This window comes from Galeopterus variegatus, unplaced genomic scaffold (assembly GCF_000696425.1).
Source record: "Galeopterus variegatus unplaced genomic scaffold, G_variegatus-3.0.2 Scaffold6187, whole genome shotgun sequence".
NCBI classification, from domain to species: Eukaryota; Metazoa; Chordata; class Mammalia; order Dermoptera; family Cynocephalidae; genus Galeopterus; species Galeopterus variegatus.
The window spans coordinates 35519-44954 of NW_007732298.1; positions in this window are offsets into that span (position 1 = coordinate 35519).

A 9436-nucleotide genomic window follows, 5' to 3' on the forward strand; every position below is an offset into this window, starting at 1 on the left:
AAATCAGTAGCCCTGATTCAAACACTTCCAGGGGTTGCCAGTTGCCTAAGGAGATGAGTCTTGGCTAATCAGACTCCTGAATGGGGGCTCAAGGGGCAGTAGGGGGTGATACAGACTCAGACATTCAGCTCTGTAGCTGTGAGTGAAAACCAACAAAGACACAAATTCTCTTTCCTTGGGAGTCTGAGGAGTGTTTGTCAATTTGTGTCCCCATGCGGTCTGAAATTTTCCTTGAAAATCCATTCCTGTCCCCTGCCCACCATTCTGGTGTGGGGAATGGAGCTGAGGGGGACAGCCTCAGTCACTTTCCTGTGATTCTCCACACAGAAGAAACAGCACCAGGAAACTGTGGATCAACTGGAAAGAGGAACAAGGTTTCTTTGTTTGCTCATTCCATGTCTGATGGGTTTGGGGAAAGACTCAGATGGAGAGGCTGCAGGCTTGTCTTGCCCACTCCCAACCTGGACAAGTCTCACCCCCTGCACCCCACCCTCAGCCCCACAAGGTCCCTGAGAATCTGTTCTCACTGGTGGCATTCCCGGGGCTTGTCCCTTGCTGTTGCATCTCTGCCTCCCAAGTAAGAGATGTTTCTTTCCTCTTCTCATAGCAGGAGAGTAAGTGTCAGCAGGCAAAATCCTTGTGGGAACAACTAACTGCAGGTGAGTGGACTGTATGGCATCCCTCACATCCCATAGAGAACCTTCCTTTTCCTCTCTCTCAGCACCTGTTTGGCTTTTCTCACAAAGGCTCAGATCCGGACCACTGATGTGTTAATGTCCGAAAAGGCACAGTTAGAGAGAGCCCTGGCCAATGCTTACCATGTGGTCTGGCAGAAAGCAGGTGTGAATCTGGGCACCCTTCCTCTCTCAATCTGGTGCCTTGGCAGGCCTTCAGGGGAGTCCTTTGGGCTCCATCTTGACCTCTGTCATTCCAGGGGAGTGTGAACATCTGGTGAGCTGCCTGTGCTCACATGAGTGCAGATAAAAGAGCTGTAGTGGAATCTGACTGCTGTCTCCCCACAACAGAAGGAGGCTGAGAGGGTGAGTCCAGCCACCTGCCCTCATGCTTGTGACTCCACCCCCAGGGGAAGAAATGGCATAGAGAATTATATATACCTGGATGTTCACATGCCAGCTGTAAGTGCTCTTAGCAGTTAACCTCTAATATTTAGTATGTCATCTACAAAATGGAGATAATAGTAACTCCCTCCTATAGTGGTTGTGAGGATTCAGTGGATTATTAGCATAGTGCTGGTGATGCACTCAATATAGAGTCAAACAATGGTGATGATAGTCATAACAATGGCAACATGACCCAATACCCCTGGACCTCTGTCAGCCAGCTGTAAATCAGATCTCTTTCCCTGCCTCTTCCATGGTTATTGAGTTCCTAGTAAAACCAACTGAGAACATAGGCTTGGAAATGCCTTGAAAAAGATATCAAGTGTGTTCAGGGGAGGAAATGGTACTGCCAAATGGTGTAACCGGTAGGTGTCAGTGTTAGTGTGCCCTGACTACATCTTCTGCCTGCCATTCCTGACTTCACCTTTCTGTATTTTCAGTCCTACCATGACTTGAAGAAAGAGTAAGATGCTCTCCACCTGCACTTGGATGACAACAAGTAGGAAGGGGAAGGTGGATGGCAGGTCTAAGGGGCCTCAGTGTGGGTGATGTGGTGGGAGGGATAAAGCTGAGCATGATGAGGAGGGTGCACAGGTTTCAACATGTGCAGAGCTAAGCACTGGCCCCAGCCATACCAGTGACTTGTGTGTGGCCTCAGGCAATTCATGTCCACTCTCTGGACTGGCACTTGTGACTATTGGTTCCTGGGGTCCCCTACCCATGTCAAGGTCCTCTGGTTGTGTGTCAAAGTCAGTGCATTGATCACCAAAGTGGTCCTTTCTGTTCCTCATTCTTTCCATTCTCCATCACCTCTGGCCACAGGAACAACTATGAGCACTTCAAGTGTCACCAGTCCCAACTGAAGGTGAAGCTTCAGATTCTTGTGATGAAGAAGGTGGCTTTGCAGCTCCAGATGAAGCAGCTTAAGATATTCAAGTTTCTGCCACAACAAGTGAGCAGCTGCAGCCTAGGGTTTTGGTTTTATGGGGGTGGGGGAGAGAGAGGAAGGTGGCAGCCTGTCTGTTTTGCAGCCTCCATGGAGCCCCTCCCTCCATGGCTCACACCCCTGTGCTCTGGGCAGGTGCACCCTTTCAGGGAGAAGCATGGCCTGAGTCAAATACAGGAGCCAGAGATCTGCTTGGCTGATGTAAGCAGGCAGACAGATAAGCTGGGGTTGGGGTGACCTGGGAGAAGGCAGGGGGAAGAGAAAAAGGTTTGCCTCAGCAGAAGGCAAATCTTCTCACCTGAGCCTCAGTGTCCCTGTCTGCAAAGAGGGGTGGAGTGACCATTGTCAGCCACCCACAATTGTCTTGAGCACAAGAATTTGGAAAACTCTATTTGAAAGTGGTTTGAATGATTTACCATCATCTGGGCATGAGGAATGATTATCCAGGAAGCCATGGTCTGGAGCTTGGAGCCTGAATTAGGAGCTATGGGTCAAGAAGAGGGTTTTGTGCAATTCCAGAGGACCTTATCATCCAATTCCTTTCTCAGCTGAGACTCCACCCCCAGAGCCCCCAGCAGGGCCCAGCAAGGAAGAACAGTGTCTTCAGATGGAGGCTGAGCAGCTGCAGAAGCAGCTTAAGATCCTGGTGGGTCAGCTCCAGGGTCAGATAAAGGACAATGAGGGTCTGAGCCACCTGAACTGGGAGCAGAAGGAGTGGCTGCTGGAGCTGTGGAGGGCTGCTGAGGGCACACAGTGCCATCACACCACCACCAGCTGCATGCTGTCTCAGGCCCGTGAGCTCCAGGAGCTGTTGGATAAGGTGTAGACTGGCTTCATCAGGCTGATGTGCCACCCAGCTGCCAGACTGCCCTCCACCCTCACCTCTGGGCCTTTGTTTCCCCTCCTGTAAAATGGGGTGGTGGAGACCTCACATGAAATAGTACCTGGGAAGGCACCCTGTGAGCCAGTGCCCTGTGTCTTCTTCCCTGTACCATGGGTCTCCAGCTGCATCAGGTGGCCACTTATTGCTTCTCTCCATCCAGGCCAATTAGAACATGGAAGTCACCAGTGCACAGCAGTCGGGGCAGCATGTGAAAATGGAGTTGGCTGTGAAGTTGGGCCAGAAAACAAACAAACAAACAAACAAAATGAATAAATAATAATAAGAAAAAAAAAAAGAAGAGGAAAACACCAAACAGGAGAGGAAACCACCAAGAAGGAGGAAAGAAACACCAAGATGAAGAAGAAAACATCCAAAAGGTGAAAATAACCAAAAGAAGAACAAAACATGCATAAAAGGAAGAAAACACCCAACATAGGAAGAAAACACCCAGAAGAAAAAGAAGGCACCCAAAAGAAGAAGAAAGCAACCCAAAAAGGAAAAAAAAAAAAAAAAAAAAAAAAAAAAAACCAAGCAGAAGAAAACACACAAAATAGGAAAACACCCCAAAGAAGGAGAAATAACCAAAAGAGAAAAAAAACACCTGAAAAATGAAGAAAACACCCACAAGAAGATGAAAGCACCCAAAACAGGAAAGCCCCAACGAAAAGAAGAAAACTTCAACATAAAGAGGAAGCCCTCCAAAAGAAAAAAGTCCCAAAAGAAGAGAATCCCAACAAAAAGAACCCCATGAGATGGAAGAAAAATCCCCCACAATAAGAAACAAACAAACAAACAAACAAACAAAATCAAATAAGAAAATCCCCATAAAAGAAAGAAAAAAAAAAAAAAAGAACAAAATCTCATTGAAAAGAAAATCCCAACAGAAAGAAAGCCCCCATGAAAAGAAGAAAACCCCCTAAAAAGAAAAACCTCTGCCCATGAAAAGAAGAAAAAACCCCAGGAAGCCCTCAAAGAAGAACCCCCCAAAAGAAAACCCCATCAAAAAGAAGAAAACTAAAATAAAGAAAACTCCCACTAAAACAAGAAAACCCTAACAAAAAGAAACCCCCACAAAAAGAACCACTCCAAAAATGTAGCAACCTCCCCAGAAAAGAAAACCCCAAGAAAAAGAAGAAAAGCAAGAAAAGAGAACCAAAGTAAAAGGAGAAAACAAAAAAAGAGGACAGAAAAATACAAAAACAAAAAAATGCCAACCACCCCCCCAGAAAAAATACAGCAAAGAAAAATAGTAAAAAAAAGCCCAAACAACAACAAAACCCCCACAAAACAAACAAGAAAAAAGAAAGAAAAAAACCATAAAAGAGACCCCCCCCCCCAAAAAAAAAGACAACAGGAAAAAACAAAAAAGAAAAAAGAACAAAAAAAAAAAAAAAAAAACCATAAAAGAGACCCCCCCCCCCAAAAAAAAAGACAACAGGAAAAAACAAAAAAGAAAAAAGAACAAAAAAAAAAAAGAAAAGAAAGCGGCAGGGTGCCCTTACAAGTAGTCCAGCCTCAGGGGCCCATAGGGGAAGATCAGTGCAATTGGTCCCTTAGACAGGCAAGGCCAGGAGGCCCTAGGGTCAGGCCAGAGCAGGGGGGTCTTTAGTGCTAGGGCAGGCCAAGGAAGCACTTAGTTCAGGCCTGCAAGGCCAGGGGTGCCCTTAGTGGCAGTCTAGGCCAGGTAATGCCAGGGGGGCCATTAGCACCAAGACAGGCCAAGGGGTCCCTGGACCGGCCAGTCAAGGGGGAACTTGGGGCACTTAGGGGTGTCCTTAGCAGCAGTGTGGCCCTTATGGCAGTGGTCTGCTAGGTGCAGACCAGTAAATGGGGACTATGTGGCAGGCTGTCCCTTAGCAGTAGGAGGCCCTTGGCAGCATGCCTGGCCAAGGCAGCCCTTAGTGGCAGAGGAGGGCACAGGGGCCATAGGGGCAGGCCATGTCATGGGGGCACTTAATGGAAGGCAAGCCCAGGCAGGGGCACCCTTTGCACCAGTTCAGGTCAGGACAGAGGTGGCCCATAGTGCTAGGCCAGGCCAGCAGAGACAGGATGGGACAGGCCATGGTGGTCCTTGGCTCTGGGCCTGACTGGGCCAACAAGGCCCATAGTGCCAGATCAGGCCAGGCCTGCAGGATCCTAGGGACAGGTCAGACAAGGCTGGGGGGGGGGCTATGGGCAGGGCAGGCAGGGCCAGGGGTGCCTTAGGAGCAGGCCACTCCAGGCAAGGGGGTACTTGGGGTAGGTCTGCCTGACCAGGGGAGCCAGAGTGGCAGGCCAGGCTAGGCCACAAGGGCCCTAGGATCAGGCCAGGCCAGTCTAGAGGGTCCCTAGAGGCAGGCTAGGCCAGGGATCCCCTAAGGGCAGGCCAGCTAGATGGGCCCCTTAGTGCCAGTCCAGGCCAAGGAAGCACTTAAGGCAGGGCTTTCGGGCCAGGGGGGCCCTTAGTGCCCATCCAGGCCAGGGCAATCCTGAGGCAGTGGGTCTCTGATGCAGACCTGGCCAGGCCTGTCCTCAGTGGCACTGGGGCCATTAAAAGAAGGCCTGGTCAGGGCAGCCCTTAGTGTCAGGTCAGGAAATGCCAGAGGTGCCCTTAGTGGCAGGGCAGATGAGGCCAGGGGTACACTTAGAGGAAGATCAGGCCAGGCCAAGTGGGCCCTAGGGGGAGTCTTTCTTTCTTTCTTTCTTTCTTTCTTTCTTTCTTTCTTTCTTTCTTTCTTTCTTTCTTCTGTCCTTCCTTCCTTCTTCCCTTCCTTCCTTCTTTCCTTCTTACTTACTTTATTTGGGGTTTCTTTAATTCTTTATTTCTCTCTCTTTCTTTCCTTCTTTCTTCTAGCCCACCTATGTCCCTCCTGGCCTGGACTGCCTCTAAGAGACCCCCTGGCCTGGCCTGGACTGGCCTGCCACTAATGGTGCACCTGGACTTTCCTGGCCTGCCACTAACAGTCCCTGGCCAGGCCCACTGCTAAGGGCCCCTCTGCCACTATGGGTGAGCCTGACCAGGTGGACAGAAGAGACCCACTGGCTGGGCCTGCCTCAGGTCTGCCCTGGCCTGGACTGACCTGCCTCTAAGAGACCCCTAGAGCAGGTCAGGTCAGCCCAGGGGATCTCTTACATGTAGGCAGTCCAGGCCAGGGGAACCACAGTACTAAGCAGGCCAAGGGGGCTGTGAGCCAGGCCATTCAAAGAGGGCCTTTAGTGGTAGGGCAATCCAGGCCAGGTGATCTCTTACAGGCAGGTCAACAGGGCTCTTAGCACCAAGATGTGCCAAGGGGGCCCAGGGGCAGGCCAGTCAAGGGGGTCACTTAGTGGCAGGGTTGCCCTTAGCAGCTGGGTGGCCCTTATGAAAGTGGTCTGCTAGGGCCAGACTAGTAGAGGGGGGGCTTGTGGCAGGAAAACCAGTGGGTTCCTTGAGCAGGACAGGCAGGCCAGCCCTTAGTGGTAGGAGGCCCTTGGCAGCGTGCCTGGCCAGGGTAGCCTTTATTGGCAGGTGAGGACACAGGGGCCCTTGGGGCAGTCCAGGCCATGGCTGCCCTTAGTGGCATATCAGGTCAGCACAGAGGTGGCCCATAGTGCCAGTCCAGGTCAGGCCAGAAGGGCCCTCAGGATAGCTCAGGAAAGGTCTTTGGCTCTGAGCCAGGCTGGACCAGGCCAGCAAGGTCCTAGGGACAGTCCAGGCCAGGCTATGGAAACCCTAGGGACAGGCCAGTCAGGTCCAGGGCTTCCTTAGGAGCAGTCCAGGCCAGTTAGAGGGTACTTGGGGTAAGCCTGGCAGGCCCTTAGCAGAAGGGGTGCATTAGTGGCAGGGGGGCCCTGAATAGTAGGTCTGGCCACAGAGGCCTTCAGTGCCATGTATTCTGTTATAGCCACAGAAAACGAACTAAAACAGAAAATTGGTACCAGGAGTGGGGTGTTTACTATAACAGACACTTAAAATGTGGAAATGGCTTTGGAACTGGGTGTTGAAGAGAGTTTGGAGGAGTTTGGAGGACTCAGAAGAAGAGAAAAAAATGAGGGAAAGTTTGGAATGTTTTAGAGACCTATTAAATGGTGTGAGCAGAATGCATATGGAGATAGGGATTGCAAAGACCATTCAAAGGAGGTCTCAGATAGAAATAAGGAGTTTATTGGAAACTGTGGCAAAGATCACCCTTGCTGTGAACTGGCAAAGAACTTGGCTGCATTGTGTCAATGCCCTAGGACTTTGTGCAATTTGGAACTTAAGAGTTGTGAACCAGAGAGTATTGGGTGGAAGCAATTTCTAAGCAGAAAAGCATTAAGGAATCTGCATGGCTACTTGTAACAGCCTACTCTGAGTTATGGTGGCAAAGGCATGAAATAAAGCTAGAATTTAAAAGGGAAGCAGAGTGTAAAGATTTGGAAAATTTGCAGCCTGGCCACGTGACAGAGAAGCAGAGAGCATTTTCAGAAGGAAATTTTAATGGTACTAAGTTTAACACAAAAGAACAGGATCATCAGGAGAAGGAGAAAAAAGACCTGAAGGCATTGCAGAAGCCTATGGGGCCAACTTTTCCATTTCAGGCCCAAAGTTCTAGGGAGATAAAATGGTCTTTGGCAACTGGTTTGAGGACACCTCTGCAGGCTCACTCCTCAGGGCTACCTTGTGTAACTGCTTCTAACAGCAGCACCCCAGCTACTTTTGCTTCTCCAGCTGTGGCTAAATTAGCCTTTGGTGTAGTTGGACCCACAGCTTTGGAAAATACAAGCCAGAAGCCTTGGTGGAGTCCATGTGGGGTTAAGTCTTCAGGCTCACAGAATGCCAGAGCTCAGAAGACTTGGGAGCCTCCAACCAGATTTCAAAGGATGTATGGAAAAGTCTGGAGACCCAGGAAGAGATGTGATACAGGGACAGAGACACTGCAGACAGCCTTCACTAGAGCAATGCCAAGTGGAAATGTGGGGTTATAATTGCAGCAGAGAAACCCCATCAGCAACATGTCTAGTGGAGCCATGACAGCAGGACCACCATGAAGACCAGACCTGTGGAGCAATAGCCTGGGAGAGCTGAAGTGTGGCCTGAGACCAGGAAAGCCATAGGAGCAGAGCTGCCCAAAGAGTTGGAGACCCAACCCCCACACCAGCATGCAGATGACATGCAACATGGACTCAAGGTACATGATTGACCATCTTTGAGATTTAATGTCTGTCCTGCTGGGTTTCAGACTTGCTTAGAACCTGATACCCCTTTCTTTTGGCCTATTTCTCCCTTTTGGAATGGGAGTACATTCCCTGTGTTTGTCCCACCACTGTATCTTGGAAGTAGATAACTTTTGATTTCACAGATAGGACTTTGAACTTTGGACTCTCGAGTTGAAACAAGTTAAGACTGTGAGGATGAAATAAAATATTTGCATGTGAAAAGGACATGAGTTTTGGGGGCCCAGGGACGATGCCAAATTGAATGGGTTAAAAATGGTGGTCAGGGGTGTGGCTCTGAGGGTTTTAAAGGAAGAGCACAAGAGAGTATCTCTGTCTCTGCTCTCTACGTTTCCACCATCCTGCAATGTGAGAACCTTGGGTCACTCTTGCCACTACCAGATGGACTTTGTACTTCCTAGCCTCAGAAACTGTAAGAAATAAATTTTATTTTTCTTTATAAATTACCCAGTTCCAAGTATTCTGTTATAGCAACACAAAACAGACAAAATCAGGGGCCCTGAGGCAGGCCAGGCCAGTGGGTCTCTTGTGTAGGTCTGGCCAGACCTGTCCTTAGTGGCAGTGGGGCCCTTAGCAGCAGGTCTGGCCAGAGCAGACCTTACTGGAAGGCCAGGGGCACTATTAGTGGGAGGGCAGGCCAAGGGAGCCTTAGGACAGGCCATTCAAGGGAGGTCTTTAGTGCCAGAGCAGTCCAGGGTGGGCCATGTTGGCCCTGAGCACCAATCAGGCTAAGGGGCCTTGGGGCAGGCCATTTGAGAGGGGCCCTTAGTGGCAGATCAGGCCTGGATAGGGGGATTAGCAATGTTTTATCATTTATACTTGGCCAGAAAATTTTCTTTTTCATTAAATTATCAAACTTATTTATGGAATGTGTATTTTAATGATTACCTTTTTTTTTTAGTTTCTTCAGAATCTACATTTATAATTTTTTTCCTCTCCCACATTGTGTATTTTTATTTGAGTCAAATTTATTTAATTAAAATAAACACTGAGCTCTGTTAATTGTTTCTTTTGCTGTGCAGAAGCTTTTTAGTTTGATATAGTCCCATTTGTTTATTTTTCCTTTGGTTGCCCGTGCTTTTGGGGTCATATTCATGAAGTCTGTGCCCAGCCCTATTTGCTGAAGGGTTTCTCCTATATTTTCTTTAATAAGTTTTATTGTTTCGGGGTGTATAATTAAATCCTTGATCCATTTTGAGTTGATTTTAGTACATGGTGAGAGATATGGGTCTAGTTTCAATCTCCTGCAAATGGATAACCAGTTATCCCAGCACCCTTTGCTGAAGAGAGAGTCCCGACCCCAGTGAATAG